The 19,531-nt window shown below is 43.5% G+C and overlaps 1 protein-coding gene across 2 annotated transcripts in view; it reads left to right on the plus strand.

Moving 5' to 3' along the window:
• Window positions 1–13,906: 13,906 nt before the first annotated feature.
• Window positions 13,907–19,531, plus strand: part of LOC124115480 (microfibril-associated glycoprotein 4-like) — a 61,583-nt gene continuing 55,958 nt past the window's right edge. For both annotated transcript variants that reach the window (XM_046476488.2, XM_046492571.2), the window contains exon 1: window positions 13,907–14,055. The gene's annotated coding sequence lies outside the window, so the exon portion shown is untranslated. The remainder of the gene's footprint in view (window positions 14,056–19,531) is intronic.

Below are 19,531 nucleotides of genomic sequence, written 5' to 3' on the forward strand. Positions count from 1 at the left end.
CAATGTCATCGTCAAAGTTGCATTCTTTCCTGTACCACATGAAAGCAGATTTTAGATTTAACGGTTGCGGGGCTAACCCAGACTGAATTGTCTGCCGTTTGATTAAACCTTCACAGCAATATTTCAAATAATTTGAAAAATGAACATGACGGTTTGCATCTATATCACTGGAAGACACTCGCCCAGCAGACACTTTGCTTACACGCGATTGGTCTGATGGCCTCTCAAGAGCATGGAATCTTCTCATTGGCTCGCCTGTGTACAAGTGCCCGTATGTACTCTTCCATCGCTGGGAAATCTCGACAGGCTTTCCACTGGTTCTATCCAGTATTATTACATTACTTTGATACTTGGCCAGTGGTATATGACCCGATGTCATCACTGTGTCCATGACGACGGTGCTTCCGCCGACGCTACTGACGCTGCTGTCCAGACACAGAGGGGTCTTCATGACATCTTCATCGTGGAGTTGTTCGCACAAGTCCATTTTTGCAGTCACCACAAACGTATCAGTGTCACCGAAAAGCTGGTAAAGGTCAAGAAGCGACTCTCCGCCATCCGTTGGATGTATAAGAAAAGTCTGTGTGGAGTCCATGATGTCCATCAAGCTCCATGGCTGCGGAGATGCTGTGAATATAAAAGGTATTGAACTTGCATTACCTATGAAGCAAAGAAGCTCGGAGATCTAAGGGAAGTAATTTAGGAACTGCAATTCGCTGTGTAGTGTAGCGTCCCTTAGCCAAAGTCCAAAGTCCAAAGTCCACCCTGATGATGACTCTTGGTCTGTCTGCACCATACCCAGACCAAAATTGAAAACCTCTTTGATCTGCGTGACTGTGGGTTTTCATCTCACAATTATCAGACCTAACTACTTAACTCTAAGATGAAACCCGATGATTTGTATCGTGGTTTACTGGATCCTCTTGGTCCTTAGGGACATGTCCCTCTCTAAATAAAGTGACTCCATCAAGGCTAGGTTAGGCAAACTATTGGCAAGCCGTCACGGTGTGGAATGATGCCAGTTCTATCTGACAGTTTGGCCACATAGAAACAACAATGTCTCTCATCACCAACCATACCTAAATATTGGCTAGACCAGGAACACGTTTTCAATTTCTTTTTCATTTCCGCATTTACAAGTTATTGTCTTTCCTCAAGTTGTGCTTCTCGACAAAACCCGTTCTGACGACCGGTAATACTGTTTGTGATTCTTTGTTTTCTTTTAGTAAAAATGTTAATTTAGGCATGAGTGGGTTTGGAAATTGAATTAAAATGTAAATAAATATTCGAACTGTCTGCCTAATTTAATTTTAAAAGCGACGAGAAACATGTGGTCTCATAAAGTTCAATTACATACACAAAAGAATCCATTAAATCACGTCTTTCGTGAATTCAAATTTTCACCATATCTATATATACACTTAAAAAAAAGAAACGCAAAGCCAGATTTGTATGAGGTAGGAAAATACATTGTTGGGGGGTGGTTACTCTTGGTCTGTTGAAACCGATAGCCTTGTGATTGTGCTGGGCGCTACATTGAAAACCCTGGCTAAAGCTGATCGGGATTTCCCTGCCTGCAAGCGGCCTATGAAGTTGTTTCTTTGCACTTCTGTTAATCTTGGCATGTTGTTGAACTGTCACTGTTCGATTGACGCAGTTGCCTGGCAATCTAAAACCCTGTACTTTAATACCATTCATAGTGCTGCTGCATATGCAGTGCGTGCAGCTCCATGGCCCTTTTGTTGATGCACTGGGTGCGTTTTTAGGAATCGCACCTCTTTCCCGACCAGTGGTTCGCTTATTTTGCTTTTATGGCCAAAAATATCCGTTTTGCGTTTCTTTTGTTGTAGGGTATAGTTGTGATATTGTAGCGTTACACAACACATACATACAGACTATAGACAGGCGCGCACTTGCACACACACGCACACAAATATAATGCGGAATGACTCACCGTGAGCATCAAAGTCGGGGTAGGAAAAGCCAGGGATTTTGACTCTGCCATAGTTAGGCGCACGGATTATTCTCTTATACCCAAGCTGTTTAATAATTCTAAAAAGTAGAGGAAATTTCAAATAACACCTTTAACTGAGGCGAAAACATGAAAAAGTAGATCATTTTCACAACGGCACAGTCACGAGAAATGGCAATGAACTGTGTGAGGACACGAGATCAAGAACACGATGTTTATTACAAAAAAATAAGTTTTATTCATTGTGTTATATTTCTGAGCTCGGTTGAACGTCACAATTGCACAGTAAGAAACTTTGCCTTTTCTTCAAAATTAATCATAATATGGCACCGTCCTATCCTGCAGGTATTCTACAAAGTCTGTTGTTGCGGAAAAGTCATACCGTCTCATAAACTCTGAAAACATCAGGGTTCCTCTCATAAAACTTAGATATTCGCGTGTGTCTATTTTATGATTTATATATAGAATTGGCATACAAGAACACCCGAACTACATGTGAAAATGCATGTCATTATCTCAGGGAATGTACATTATTTATTTACCAACGTGAAATTATGTTTTACACCCTTTAAAATATTGTTCATAGCATACCTGTTGATGTAAACGTAATGATATACGGCAATGCAAATCACGTTGTTACAGATAAAGAAGTCCAACATTATACAGGTTTCTGTACCACTAAGCGATAAAACTGAAAAGACATGTCCAACCAAATAATGCGTTTCCAGTGTTGTATGTACTTGCATTTTGATATTTGTAACTACCAGAAAGAAGGCAATCTGACCTTGTCCCCCAATATTGTTCACTTCTTGTGAATAGACATGTTTAAATTTAATGGCACTCACCTTGAAAATTGGCCGGTAGTCATTTTAAAAAAAATGATTGATGATCGATGACTCGTGATCGGGTCCTACTGCGGTCAAAGGTTTGCTGTAAATGGAGCAACTGCTGCCGTCGCTGGACATATAAAATCAGCTATCTGTAACAGATGCGGTACGTTTTGTCACTGTGCATAATGTAAGGCAAAGAGAACTATTCTGAGCTAATGAATGTTTATGTTAATTGATTTCATGCAATGAGTCAACAAAAGTTCGCGGATGTTGGCAGTCAGTCGGCAATTGTTCGCGCGTCGTGCACCAGCGAACCAGAGAGATCCGTATGAGCATCCGTGTGACCTTGCCGGGTCACAGACCGAACACCCGTATGACCTTGCCGGGTCACAGACCGAGCACCCGTATGACCTTGGCGGGTCACAGACCGAGCATCCGTGTAACCTTGCCGGGTCACAGACCGAGCATCCGTGTGACCTTGCCGGGTCACAGACCGAGCACCCGTATGGCCTTGCCGGGTCACAGACCGAGCACCCGTATGACCTTGCCGGGTCACAGACCGAGCACCCGTATGACCTTGCCGGATCACAGACCGAGCATCCGTGTGACCTTGCCGGGTCACAGACCGAGCACCCGTATGACCTTGCCGGGTCACAGACCGAGCACCCGTATGACCTTGCCGGGTCGCCAAGCTTGTGCATGCCCAAAAGAGGGAATTGAAAATGATCATTTGCCTACTTTCTTCTTATCTCACTTGTGTTTGAGGCACCAATCTGGGAGGAAAGCATGATGCTGATGACGATTCGTGGTTGAGGAGAAGCTGAAAAACGTGAGTGAGTTAGTGAGTGAAACAGGTTAAACGGGATATTGAACAGTATTCCAGCAATATCACGGAGTGTCAACTTTATGTGGGGGGAAAAACCGAAGTGATGCTGATCTTAGACGTTTACCATTATTTTGACACCGACGAGTACGAGTATAGTGCTTACAAACCTAGAAGTTCAACCAGAATTCGAATCCACAATCATAGGGTTCTGGCACGCCAAAGGGACGTTACTCTTCACAACAAACTGCGGCGCTTCATACGACAAGGCCACTCGGACCTTGAGTGAGAGGGGGGTCAGTATATTGTTCAGTCACAATTATTCTTGTCTCTGTTTGCCAATGGGACCTCATAGCCTCACTTGGTACTTACGCCCAGTCAAACTAAAGGTAAAGAAAGAAAGATCTTTGGGTGTTCTTAATCTGCAAAAGATCTTACTCGACAAATATTAGGAAGAGCTGTCTGTCATCTGTGTTCAAGTACAACTCATAACTCAGCCTCTACCCTCAGTAGTAGATGCCTGATGCACCACCACCAGAGCCTGTCAGCAACCAACATCATTAGTAGATGCCTCATGACCCACCATCAGAGTCTGTTTGTAACGTACATCTTTAGTAGATGTCGCATGAACCACCACCAGCGTCTGTTAGTAACGTACATCAGTAGTAGATGCCTGATGGACCACCATCAGAGTCTGCTAGTAACATACACCATTAGCAGATGTCACATGAACCACCACCAGAGTCTGTTAGTAACGTACATCAGTAGTAGATGCCACAGGCACCACCATCAGAGTCTGTCAGCAACCTACATCATTAGTAGATGCCACATGAACCACCACCAGAGTCTGTTAGTAATGACATCATTAGCAGATGCCACAGGGACCACCACCAGATTTCGTTAGTAACATACATCACTAGTAGATGCCACATGAACCACCACCAGAGTCTGTTAGTAACGTACATCATTAGTATAGATGCCACGTGAACCACCACCAGAGTCTGTTAGTTACGTACATCATTAGTATAGATGCCACGTGAACCATCACCAGAGTCTCTTAGTAATGTACATCATTAGTAGATGCCACATGAACCACCACCAGAGTCTGTTAGTAACGTACATCAGTAGTATAGATGCCACGTGAACCATCACCAGAGTCTCTAAGTAATGTACATCATTAGTAGATGTCACATGAACCACCACCATAGTCTGTTAGTAACGTACATCAGTAGTAGATGCCTGATGGACCACCATCAGAGTCTGCTAGTAACATACACCATTAGTAGATGTCACATGAACCACCACCAGAGTCTGTTAGTAACGTACATCAGTAGTAGATGCCACAGGCACCACCACCAGAGTCTGTCAGCAACCTACATCATTAGTAGATGTCACAGGCGGCACCACCACCAGAGTCTTTTAGTAACGTACATCATTAGCAGATGCCACAGGGACCACCACCAGATTCCGTTTAACATACATCACTGGTATAGATGTCACGTGAACCATGTACACCTATATAAGACTGACTGTACAACCCTGTAAGGCTGACTGTACACCCATATAAGACTGACTTACATCCCTGTAAGGCTGACTGTACACCCCTTTAGAGTGTCTGTACACCCATATAAGACTCACTGTACATCCCTGTCAGGCTGACTGTACACTCATGTAAGGCTGACTGTACACTCATGTAAGGCTGCCTGTACACTCATGTAAGGCTGCCTGTACACCCATATAAGACTGCCTGTACATCCATCACAAGGGTCTGTGTCCGGTTTGAAAAAACCGAATGTCAGACCAGGCGCCGGAACGGAACCATCGGCGTCCTGCGTTTTCGACCAATCAGGAAGCAGGGTTTCAGTGCCTCTCCTATAAAAATTAAAAAAGAGCGAAGCCACGCACACCGTCACAGTCCAGGCACTGAATGAGAGATCAACCATGTCGTCTGGATGTAGCTGTCTGAAGTGTCAGACCAACAGTCAACAATGTCCGTTGATGAGTAAAGTCTATTCGTGGACAATAGTGACCTACCCACCTGGTGAATCGGAGACGATCCTATCGCAGAGCCCACACTGGTTTAAGAACAAGTCTGAGGCTATTGCAGCTTTACAACAAGCTATACAACTCGGAGTTGACGTCCCCGACTGTTGGGGTGGTCCGTATTATTATCTAGTATCGAGATCAAGGAAAGTAATGTAAAACAGAGACTAGCCTCGTCCAGCTTGTTTCCAGTTTGTTTCCAACGGCCCTTTTCAGGGCCACCCATCTCTCCCGAAAGAACGCTTTCATCCTTTGCTTTGCCAGTACAAACAACAATCCAAAAGAATCCACACCCTCCCCAGTCCTCTTGGAGGTACACGCCTACGAGTGACACCACGCCTCTATGTATGTTTGTATGGTTGTATGTATGGTTGTGTACACAAGTGGTATCACGTTTGCATGGGGACACGAATCAAACACCACGTATGTCTATTGATCTCTCGATCTCTTTCCTTATAAGTATAAATGTTATAAATAATAATATTAATAAACGTCTGTTTGAAGACCCGCACGACACCACGTTTGCATTGAGACACGTGTGACACTACGTTTGCATGGAGACACGAAGTACATCACGTTTGCAAACGTCACGCATGTGTATTGATCTAAACTTCTAGTAACGTCTGTTTGTAGTCACGCGTGGCACAACGTTTTGCATGGAGACACGCGTGACACCACGTCTGCATGGAGACACGAAGTACATCACGTCTGCATGGAGACACACGTGACAGTTCGCATGTAAACATACACGAGTGTCAACTCCTCGGCATGGATGAGCGAGTGACAACGTCATCATCCTATGGATAAACGTCTGTTTGAAGACACGCGTGGCACCACGTTTACACGGAGAGACGTAGTACATCACGTTTGCATGGAGACGCGTAGTACACCATGTGTGTTTGAAGACACGAAGTACACCACGTCTGTTTGAAGACACGTGTGACAGTACACATGCAAACATACACGAGTGCCAACTCCTCGGTATAAATAATAATCTTATGGATAAACGTCTGTTTGTAGACACGCATATGGCACCACGTTTGCATGGAAACACGTAGTACATGACGTTTGCATGGAGACACAAATGGTAACAGACACGTAAACATACACGAGTGCCAACTCCTCGGCGTGGATGAACGAAGGACAACGCCATCATCCTATGGATAAACATGCGTTTGTTGTCACGCGTGACACCACGTTTGCATGGCAACACGAAGTACATGACGTTTGCATGGAGACACACGTGACAGTACGTATGTAGACCTACACGAGAGCCAACTCCTCGGTATAAATAAACGAGTGACAACGTCATCATCCTATGGATCAATGTCTTTTTGAAGACACACATGACACTACGTTTTGCATGAAGACATGAAGTACATCACGTTTACATGGAGAGACGTACTACACCATGTGTGTTTGAAGACATGAAGTACATCACGTGTGCATGGAGACACGCGTGACAGTACACATGTAAACATACACGAGTGCCAGCACTTCGGTAAAAATGAACGAGTGACAACGTCATCATCCTATGGATAAACGTGTGTTTGTAGTCACGCGTGGCACCATGTTTGCATGGAGACACGAATGACAGTACGTGTACATGAAGACACGCGTGACAGTACACATGTAAACATACACGAGTGCCAGCACCTCGGTATTAATGAACGAGTGACAACGTCATCATCCTATGGATAAACGTGTGTTTGTAGTCACGCGTGTCACCATGTTTGCATGGAGACACGAATGACAGTACGTGTACATGAAGACAAGCGTGACAGTACACATGTAAACATACACGAGTGCCAGCACCTCGGTATAAATGAACGAGTGACAACGTCATCATCCTATGGATAAACGTGTGTTTGTAGTCACGAGTGGCACCATGTTTGCATGGAGACACGAATGACAGTACGTGTACATGAAGACACGCGTGACGTACACATGTAAACATACACGAGTGCCAGCACCTCGGTATAAATGAACGAGTGACAATGTATCACCCTATGGATAAACGTGTGTTTGTAGTCACGAGTGGCACCATGTTTGCATGGAGACACGAATGACAGTACGTGTACATGAAGACACGCGTGACGTACACATGTAAACATACACGAGTGCCAGCACCTCGGTATAAATAAACGAGTGACAATGCATCATCCTATGGATAAACGTGTGTTTGTAGTCACGCGTGGCACCATGTTTGCGTGGAGACACGAATGACAGTACGTAGGCATATACCTACATCACGTTCATGTCTGTGCCTGTCGATTCACCTTTAGAATTCAGCCAACACCTTTAGAATTCCACACCATGATCGTAGCGCTGAGGTGATTGCCACTCACCGACTTTTAACTTAGACGAACGGCTGTCATAGTGGGCTACAATACACGATCGCCTTGTGGAACGAGACCTTGCACCTCAAAGTTTACAAACACATCACCATACCCAATGACATGATTTGTGAAATGTTGTTGCAAAATCCTTCGCCGATATGACGTCAACCTAGCAACAAAGTGGCAGAGTCGTCGACTGTGTATGATAAGCTCGACTCAGTGAACTATCATCTCCACATGCCATCGCCACACACCAACCAAAACAAAACAAAACAAAGAACCCGACTCCCCTCCCGCCTTCCTCCCTCCTCCCTCCTCCTCCCTTCACCACCACCCTCCCTTCACCACTACCACCTTTTCTATTTCTATTTTTAGAACCACACCACAACAACAACCCTGTCGATCTTGTTCCCCCTCGTACGTGCGCTTCTCCGGGTTTTCCCCCCATCCCCGGACACGGAAGCGACGCCCTCTTGCATGCGTGCGCCACCGGACACGGATGCGACGCCATCTTGCATGCGCGCGCCACCGGACACGGATGCGACGCCATCTTGCAGGCGTGCGCCACCGGAAACGGAAGTGACACCATCTTGGATGCGCGCGCAGGTATCCCATCATGCACTGCGCAGGTCACGTGACCGGAAACGGATGTGCCGCCATCTTGGTCCCAGAATCTGGAGCGGTCCCAGAATCCCGAGCGGTCCTAGACCGATGCTAGTTACTACTGGAGTCTTGTGCCTGGATCCAAGTTTTGCTGTGAATCAAGTGACAGCTGCTGTCGATGAGCATATAACATCAGTTCTCCCTCTCTGATGCGCTCCGCATTTCACATTGCGCAGAGTGAAGCTTGAATGCATGGGGAACTAGTCTGAACAAACATACCCTTATGTCTTGAACACTGCAGGTATCTCTGGCTAAATTCTAAACGTGATTACCATGTATAATAAATTTGTATGTTTGATGTTACACAGATTTGTCTGATTAAATGAAGCAACAAAGGTTCGCTGGTTTCCGCAGTTACTCGGCACACCAACATTCTGACACGGTAACATTCGTTGCGCGTGCACCAGCGAACACCAGTGTCAGTCATCCGTGTCACCTGGCCTGGTCGTCAAGCTTCAATAGGGGCCCAAGCGAGGTGTAATTTAACCTTCTCTTTTGCACACATGTGTGGAGCCAGTGTGTTTCCAACGGCCCTTTTCAGGGCCACCCATCTCTCCCGAAAGAACGCTTTCATCCTTTGCTTTGCCAGTACAAACAACAATCCAAAAGAATCCACACCCTCCCCAGTCCTCTTGGAGGTACACGCCTACGAGTGACACCACGCCTCTATGTATGTTTGTATGGTTGTATGTATGGTTGTGTACACAAGTGGTATCACGTTTGCATGGGGACACGAATCAAACACCACGTATGTCTATTGATCTCTCGATCTCTTTCCTTATAAGTATAAATGTTATAAATAATAATATTAATAAACGTCTGTTTGAAGACCCGCACGACACCACGTTTGCATTGAGACACGTGTGACACTACGTTTGCATGGAGACACGAAGTACATCACGTTTGCAAACGTCACGCATGTGTATTGATCTAAACTTCTAGTAACGTCTGTTTGTAGTCACGCGTGGCACAACGTTTTGCATGGAGACACGCGTGACACCACGTCTGCATGGAGACACGAAGTACATCACGTCTGCATGGAGACACACGTGACAGTTCGCATGTAAACATACACGAGTGTCAACTCCTCGGCATGGATGAGCGAGTGACAACGTCATCATCCTATGGATAAACGTCTGTTTGAAGACACGCGTGGCACCACGTTTACACGGAGAGACGTAGTACATCACGTTTGCATGGAGACGCGTAGTACACCATGTGTGTTTGAAGACACGAAGTACACCACGTCTGTTTGAAGACACGTGTGACAGTACACATGCAAACATACACGAGTGCCAACTCCTCGGTATAAATAATAATCTTATGGATAAACGTCTGTTTGTAGACACGCATATGGCACCACGTTTGCATGGAAACACGTAGTACATGACGTTTGCATGGAGACACAAATGGTAACAGACACGTAAACATACACGAGTGCCAACTCCTCGGCGTGGATGAACGAAGGACAACGCCATCATCCTATGGATAAACATGCGTTTGTTGTCACGCGTGACACCACGTTTGCATGGCAACACGAAGTACATGACGTTTGCATGGAGACACACGTGACAGTACGTATGTAGACCTACACGAGAGCCAACTCCTCGGTATAAATAAACGAGTGACAACGTCATCATCCTATGGATCAATGTCTTTTTGAAGACACACATGACACTACGTTTTGCATGAAGACATGAAGTACATCACGTTTACATGGAGAGACGTACTACACCATGTGTGTTTGAAGACATGAAGTACATCACGTGTGCATGGAGACACGCGTGACAGTACACATGTAAACATACACGAGTGCCAGCACTTCGGTAAAAATGAACGAGTGACAACGTCATCATCCTATGGATAAACGTGTGTTTGTAGTCACGCGTGGCACCATGTTTGCATGGAGACACGAATGACAGTACGTGTACATGAAGACACGCGTGACAGTACACATGTAAACATACACGAGTGCCAGCACCTCGGTATTAATGAACGAGTGACAACGTCATCATCCTATGGATAAACGTGTGTTTGTAGTCACGCGTGTCACCATGTTTGCATGGAGACACGAATGACAGTACGTGTACATGAAGACAAGCGTGACAGTACACATGTAAACATACACGAGTGCCAGCACCTCGGTATAAATGAACGAGTGACAACGTCATCATCCTATGGATAAACGTGTGTTTGTAGTCACGAGTGGCACCATGTTTGCATGGAGACACGAATGACAGTACGTGTACATGAAGACACGCGTGACGTACACATGTAAACATACACGAGTGCCAGCACCTCGGTATAAATGAACGAGTGACAATGTATCACCCTATGGATAAACGTGTGTTTGTAGTCACGAGTGGCACCATGTTTGCATGGAGACACGAATGACAGTACGTGTACATGAAGACACGCGTGACGTACACATGTAAACATACACGAGTGCCAGCACCTCGGTATAAATAAACGAGTGACAATGCATCATCCTATGGATAAACGTGTGTTTGTAGTCACGCGTGGCACCATGTTTGCGTGGAGACACGAATGACAGTACGTAGGCATATACCTACATCACGTTCATGTCTGTGCCTGTCGATTCACCTTTAGAATTCAGCCAACACCTTTAGAATTCCACACCATGATCGTAGCGCTGAGGTGATTGCCACTCACCGACTTTTAACTTAGACGAACGGCTGTCATAGTGGGCTACAATACACGATCGCCTTGTGGAACGAGACCTTGCACCTCAAAGTTTACAAACACATCACCATACCCAATGACATGATTTGTGAAATGTTGTTGCAAAATCCTTCGCCGATATGACGTCAACCTAGCAACAAAGTGGCAGAGTCGTCGACTGTGTATGATAAGCTCGACTCAGTGAACTATCATCTCCACATGCCATCGCCACACACCAACCAAAACAAAACAAAACAAAGAACCCGACTCCCCTCCCGCCTTCCTCCCTCCTCCCTCCTCCTCCCTTCACCACCACCCTCCCTTCACCACTACCACCTTTTCTATTTCTATTTTTAGAACCACACCACAACAACAACCCTGTCGATCTTGTTCCCCCTCGTACGTGCGCTTCTCCGGGTTTTCCCCCCATCCCCGGACACGGAAGCGACGCCCTCTTGCATGCGTGCGCCACCGGACACGGATGCGACGCCATCTTGCATGCGCGCGCCACCGGACACGGATGCGACGCCATCTTGCAGGCGTGCGCCACCGGAAACGGAAGTGACACCATCTTGGATGCGCGCGCAGGTATCCCATCATGCACTGCGCAGGTCACGTGACCGGAAACGGATGTGCCGCCATCTTGGTCCCAGAATCTGGAGCGGTCCCAGAATCCCGAGCGGTCCTAGACCGATGCTAGTTACTACTGGAGTCTTGTGCCTGGATCCAAGTTTTGCTGTGAATCAAGTGACAGCTGCTGTCGATGAGCATATAACATCAGTTCTCCCTCTCTGATGCGCTCCGCATTTCACATTGCGCAGAGTGAAGCTTGAATGCATGGGGAACTAGTCTGAACAAACATACCCTTATGTCTTGAACACTGCAGGTATCTCTGGCTAAATTCTAAACGTGATTACCATGTATAATAAATTTGTATGTTTGATGTTACACAGATTTGTCTGATTAAATGAAGCAACAAAGGTTCGCTGGTTTCCGCAGTTACTCGGCACACCAACATTCTGACACGGTAACATTCGTTGCGCGTGCACCAGCGAACACCAGTGTCAGTCATCCGTGTCACCTGGCCTGGTCGTCAAGCTTCAATAGGGGCCCAAGCGAGGTGTAATTTAACCTTCTCTTTTGCACACATGTGTGGAGCCAGTGTCACACAACGATGGCTATGAACTGACTATACATTTGTGTGGCATCGGTACGTGAGGTTGACTGCCAACCGGTCGGCCATTGCCAGTTTTTTAACGCCACACTCAGCCATGTTCCAGCAAAATATATAACCTGTCAAAATGTCGGAAACCTTTTTCACAAACCAAAGATATCAATCTGAGGAATATGACAAAGTGTAATACTTGAAGTGGTGACTTTTACTATGTTGGGGGTGGGGGGATTGGGCATCTTCTGATGACTTTTGTTACATATTTCTTTCTCAAAACACAAAGTGAGTGAGTGAGTGAGTGAGTGAGTATGGTTTTACGCCGCTTTTAGCAATATTCCAGCATTATCACGGCGGGGGACACCAGAAATGGGCTTCACACATTGTACCCATGTCGGGAATCGAACCCGGGTCTTCGGCGTGACGAGCGAACGCTTTAATCACTAGGCTACCCGACCGCCCCCAAAACACAAAGACATTGAAAAAGATTGCGTTGTGAGATTCGTTAACATTTCTTTTAATTGAACAGATGCACAAATACAGAGAACCATGACAAAATGACTTATGAGACACACACAAAGAGACTTAAATAGACAGACGAGTTAAAAGACATTGTCATTGGGCGATATCATCGATCGTATTGGCATTTTGACACTTCTAAATTTATATTTCTAAAAAAACCATATAAATAAGATTGAACTGTGAGATTTATTGAGAGTATATTAATCTGTCATATGCAAACGTGCAGAAAGACATACATTTAACCAGAATTGACTTATGAGACAAATACAAACAATCCTAAACAGACAGAGAGATAGTGAAATGGGTAATTGTATAAATAGGAACATTAAGGTTGAAAGGTGCTAAATTATGAAAAATATTAATATTAATATCGATAATAAAATATTATTAGAATGAGCCTACAGTCAGGTTGTTGTTGTTAGCGTTTATTGTATGTTACTTACTTCTTTGTCAGCATTTTGTTTACGTGTACGGGATTATTGTTTGCATTGTTTATATATATGTGTGTGTGTGTGTGCGTGTGTGTGTGTGTTTATTTGCTGTCATTATATGCTCCGTAAGATATCTTTAGTGAGAAGATATTTGTAGTTTAACCAGGATATTTATCATATGGAGGGTTCACAATAAACCCATCGCAATATGCACCAATTGTAACCAATTATACTTCACACGAGGACACGGGCTTTCCTCCCACATTAAGCTGACACGCCGTGATATAACTGGAATACTGTTAAAAGCGGCGTTAAACCCAACTCACTCACTCACTCACTCACACGAGGACACCACATGCTGGGAATTTTACCACAAAACGTTTTGACACAGCCCCTATGTCCGGTATCTGTAAACGTGCGCGAGATACCCGCTTTCACGCATGTGGTGCAATCGCTCGGATCAACTCGGTTTCTTCCGCTATCACTGGAAATCTACGTCGTCGAGTGGTGCAATAACAAGATACCCATAAAAGATGCCGTGACGCTTGTGTCTGTCCAGTATCGACCGTGTAAACAACACAGGTAAGTCTCATTCCACACGAATATTAATGTGTCAATATGTATACAGTTATTATCAACGTTTGACAACCAGCAACGCGATAAGGAAGTAGGATTATTAACTTTTAGCAACAGAAAGTTTGCGGTGACAAGTTAGTATGGCTGTTCAAGCAATATCACGGTTGGGGTTACAAGAAAAGGACTTCACATATTGAAAATACTTAATACTAAACTCGCTTCCGTGTAATACCAGTTTTATGAAACGAGTGAATAGTTCTGGAATATGAATCGCTTTCGGGGGTGGTGGGGGTGGAATGGACCCGCGTATCACGAACACCGTATGTAAGACATTGTTAAATTTATTTGAAGCACGCATTTTGGTATTAAACAATGTGTAATACAGCTGTATGTTTATAAAAACGGGTGATCTCTTACCGGATGAGTAGTAAAAACGTTTATCAAATTGCTATCAGTGATATGAGGTATTTTGCATGTGCTATGAAGGGGTTGTACTCGTCTTGTCAATTAAGAATTGACTTCTGTGTGAGTTCATTGGAGTATGAACCTTCATAGAGTGAGGGCCAAACTGTATGAACGGCGGAGCTGAATGTTAGTCAGCCAGGGTAATACGAGTTACGTCCTTTGGTGCGTCGTCTGCGCGTCTGCGCGTCTTGCTTTTCTGTGACAATTTGGTCCAAACAAGGTGAAAATGTCTTGCATTCACTTGCAAATATATACATTTTACAATTTTATGTTATGGTATATGATAAAGAGGTTACTATATGGCAGTTTTCGTTTCATACCCGATACCAACACAAAGACGACATATCAGCCCGAGGGATATGATTGAGGGCAGATATGTATGGGATAACATGGGGTATGATATGAAAACTGCCGTATTATAACAGTATGTAGTAAGGAGACTGGGTATATTTTCAGAAACAGCTGCAAAAACAGATATTTTGTAAGTAAATTTATAAGCCTAAACATATTTTTTAAATACTTCATAGCCTGATAAGTTGCAGCATTTTCACGAGGGGGAAATGTTGTTTTATGCGCACCGCGTTAGATTTTATTCCAGGAGTCGGAGGTAAAAAAGTATATGTTCGGTCCGATGGTAAGTAAGTCTTGGCTTAGCGCCTCCCATTTCGGGTAAACCAGCCACCATACTGCTGGAATATTGCTGACGTTTGTATAACACCATAATCACTTGAACGCCGCCTTGGGCAGACTGATCATTAGTACCTCATATAACCCGAAGTGATGTAGGTGTTAGCACTGGACAAAATATCATCCATTCCAACATTTCCAAAACTTGGAAATACCGTCATTCCAATTGGAAATATGACCATTCCAAAATTTGGAAAGGTCATATTTCCAAGCTTGGAAATGTTTGGAAATGTTTGGAAATGTTTGGATTTGTTTGGATTTGTTTGGAAATGTTTGAATACATAGGTGATTTTATGTCTGCTTCTTCTGTCTGCTGGTTAAGCTGTTCAGATCGTTTCCAAAGTGGATTTGCTGCAATATTCTATCCCAACGCTTTAGTTGAATACATAATACTGTTTATAAATGTATTTGACGGTGCAACACATCAAGAATTTACTGCCGCTTCTTCAACTTGAGTGCACTTGAGATTATTATTACGTCGGTAATGCACTCTTTCAAGTGCATCTTTGGCTTAAAGCTTCAAACGAATGCTTTCATAAAATACCCCATTAGATACTTTTCAAATGTTAGGATGTGTTGGCAACACATCATGGTTTTATTGCCGCTTCTTTCAGTTCGTAGGCTTGTATAACGGAACATGGTGGACTTATATGTCTACATATTTGATTTTATGTCACCAAGCTCATTTGTCGATGAAAACATTTCATCTGTAATACGTTACATAAGTGTATCATACTTATGGCCATCATATATTTTGGCAATATTTAGATATCGCAACACATCATGATTTTATTTCAAAGATGCAAAATAAAGGTCACTGAGGGTAGATTTTTTATTTAATTTGTATATAGCGTAGTACAGTGAATTTCTCTTGGTTGTTTAACAAGCTCACATAAAAGATGTAAGCCTCAATAAATTAAGAATTATGTTTCTACTGGTGCTTCTTCTGGTTCTCAGTTTGTTGTTGCGCTTTGTTCAAATATTTTGTAATATGAACTTAGCACCATAAATGATTTGAAATTTATCACAGGATGTACACCACCACAAGAGAGGCATCGTGGTTTTACTAGTGCTATTTTACAAATCGAATATACCTTTATCAGACATGGCGATGCGATTGAACACCGGATTGGTACCCTGTTATATATGGCTGTTTCCCTCTCTGTTTCTCAGAACTAATCCATAAATTGATAGCATTATAACTAAACTGCTGTCGAGGTGTTCATTCCAAATCTTACATTTCACCAAGCCATGCAGAAATAACAAAAATACAAAACACAGGATGAACGTGAATTTATATTCAGGATATCATGTCATAGTTCAAGGTATATGTACAATAAATAACACTTGGGCACATCACTGGGTAATGATCATACATGTATACAATTATATCTACAATAATACACATACAAGAACTAAAATATAGAATGTACAATTAAAATTTCTATTTAAAGCAAAACTTTACAACAACAATAAACCAATAAATTACACACACACAAATCTGTCCCTTGGTGACACAAATGTAACTGTCCTGGTACCTATTTGTCCCTCAATTTTGACGAATTTACCCTTAATTCGTTGAATGGGCATAAACGAAGATGGACCAGAGTCAACATACATGGAAGAGTGCCAGGCTTCCACTGGTCGGCCACAATGGTTTTTTAGTTTATCTTCAAGTTCCCGATACCATTGAACTTCTGCAAGGATGTGTCTCTTCTCTATGCCGTCAACTCTTGCTGAGTGCTGAAGGTATCTCAATACCTTTCCAGGTCTCGGAGAAACCCCCCAACCAATTTTCCCGTCCCCGTCTGTCCAGTAGGCAGTGATGTAAGAAGATCTCACACTTTGAGACTTGGCAGATCCAAAGACTTCTGATCCAAGGTATAGAGTTTTTATTTCCCTAACGGCCGGCAAAGTCTCGACTGTTTCGCCATAGAGGGCTCTGTACATTTCTTGAAGGGAGTGTTCATCATTTTCAGTGAGGCCACGGACTTTATATTTTGAAAAAATGAACCTGTCAATGTCAGTCCACTGAAGGTTTTCAATGTGATGAAGTCGGGATGACATCTGTCGGAGCTGCAAGCATTCACTTGAATTAATCTTGCCAAGAGTACCCACTTTAATGTTAGCTGTAACAGTGGCGATGATCGGCTCAAGGGTGTCTCCAAAGTGAAACTCGTCATCTAAGACCAATCCAAGGAGATGAGAATGGCTTACGAAACGTCTCATCAGCTGCAGTTCTACGCTTTTCTTGTTAGTTGTGTAGTCGCCCAGCATACCATTAAACCGTTCAAAACTGAACAGCCAAAACGAGTAAATGGGTCCAAAGTCCTGAACACACTCTATCAGATGACCATGCAAGTGCATGTTAGGGGTAACTCTGTCACGGCCATATAATCGCTCAAAATTCTCACAGAAGCGCATCAGTAATAAATCTGCCATTTTTATGTCATTTTCAGTTAATACTCGGCAACACAAATATCTACAGGCCAATACAAAATTTCGCCAACATTCTAAATGATCATCAGAAATAACATCCTTCAGTGCATACACAGAAAACAGTAACGTCCAGTTTTTAAACTGGTCTGCACTAAACCCTGCAAAACCGGAGGAAATCTTATGGGGGATGCGACCAATGTCACTTGGACAGTTAACTGCATCCACCTTTGCTTGGATAGTGTCTAAGTTCTTGTCAGTTAGTACACCAGTGTCTCTCCATACATGCAACATATGTTTTGATGTCCCCAGAAACAAATTGTGCATAGGGTCCACAACAGACATTTTGATCAGATCAAGGTATGGCAGCTCAGACAAGACGGAGTATCTTGTTCCATACGAACTCGCAAGTGCTTCTCTATCTGTCTTGGTTCTGGCACTTGTGATGTGTCTAATTTCTCGTATATGCTTTTCATGGGTGCGAGGTATCCACTGAGTTCTGTCAAAACCACTGTAGTCTCTTTTGCCGAATTCACCAGGAAAAGACTTCTTGCACCGAGAACACCCTTTGACGGCTGCATGTCCCAGAAAGCCACATAACTTTCGGCAAGCAGGGATATCACATCCAATGCACATTAAGGCCAAGCGAAATATCTTAGAGTTGAATGAAAAACCTACTGTCCATGCTTCAAGAAGCTCATCAACTAAAGGTTGTACAAAACTGTTTGTAGGGGGTTCTTTCTTCATGTGCGGTATAATACCAACAATGATAACATTCTCACGTTTGTAACGTTCTTCTCGAGGTAGATTGAGGATGACTAAATACATTACACCTACAGAGTATTTGACGTGTTTGAATGGCTGAAACCAGTCTAAATTAAGCATAAGGCCATAGTTTCTCTTCTTCTTCAAATATGTCCCACTGAAGCTCTTCCAGATACGACCATCATACACGTCATGCAAAGTACCATCACTAACGACCCTGTCACGCCATTGTTCACATTTCTCCTCAAAACCTGGTCTTGACAAAAAGTTAAAAAGTGAATCTTTCAGAGATTTAAAATAATAGTTCTTATGTGGTACAAGCTTCTTCTTGCCAGAGGAAAGGGTCATACTTTGTAACAGTTGTGCACCACAAGGCTGGCGATAATGTCTCATTGGGTGATTAGGTTGGGAGACGTTTGAACAAGTCATACTGACTTCTTCTCCTTCGAAAACAGAAATACAGTCAGAATATCTATATATGCTACAGCATGCTGGGCATACAACATAGTGGAAAAAGTTATTGTCGTCAATTCTGAGTAATTTCTTGAGCAGGAAAATAGTACTTGGGAACATCGGTACTACAACAGCAAGGAACTTGTAATGCTGAGCGGCAACGGCGAGAAGGGCATGAAGGTATTTCAGAAGGAATGCGATGGCATTTGAGGAAATATAAAATACAGACTGCCAAATGCAGAGGAAGAAACATGTCCATAAGATGAGTGCCTTAAAAAATGGTTTCACTTCCGGTGAGGCAGGTTGAGAGGATTCAGCTTGCTGAGGTTTTCTCGGTTGAAAACTCTGAAGCAGATCGTCAATCTCATCTTCATCAAAGTATACCTCTTCATCATCGTCAGAGCTGTCTTGAGATGCAGGTTCAGGTTCTGTACTCGGACAAGTGCCTTTGTGTCGCTTGTAATTAGAAGAAGAGGAAAAAGAGTTTCCACAGTCTTCACAGTGTTTTCTCTTCATAAAGGAGGCCATGATTCCTGAAAAAGATAGTAACAAATTAGTAGTTTGTACATAAGATAGACAATACATCTAAACCTGTTACATTAATAAACATACACATCATCCGTTCATGTGGGAAGTACCTATATGCCTACAGCATAAAGAGGTCAATGAACAGATA

Source organism: Haliotis rufescens, unplaced genomic scaffold, assembly GCF_023055435.1.
Source record: "Haliotis rufescens isolate VD_foot unplaced genomic scaffold, xgHalRufe1.0.p SCAF_13, whole genome shotgun sequence".
NCBI classification, from domain to species: Eukaryota; Metazoa; Mollusca; class Gastropoda; order Lepetellida; family Haliotidae; genus Haliotis; species Haliotis rufescens.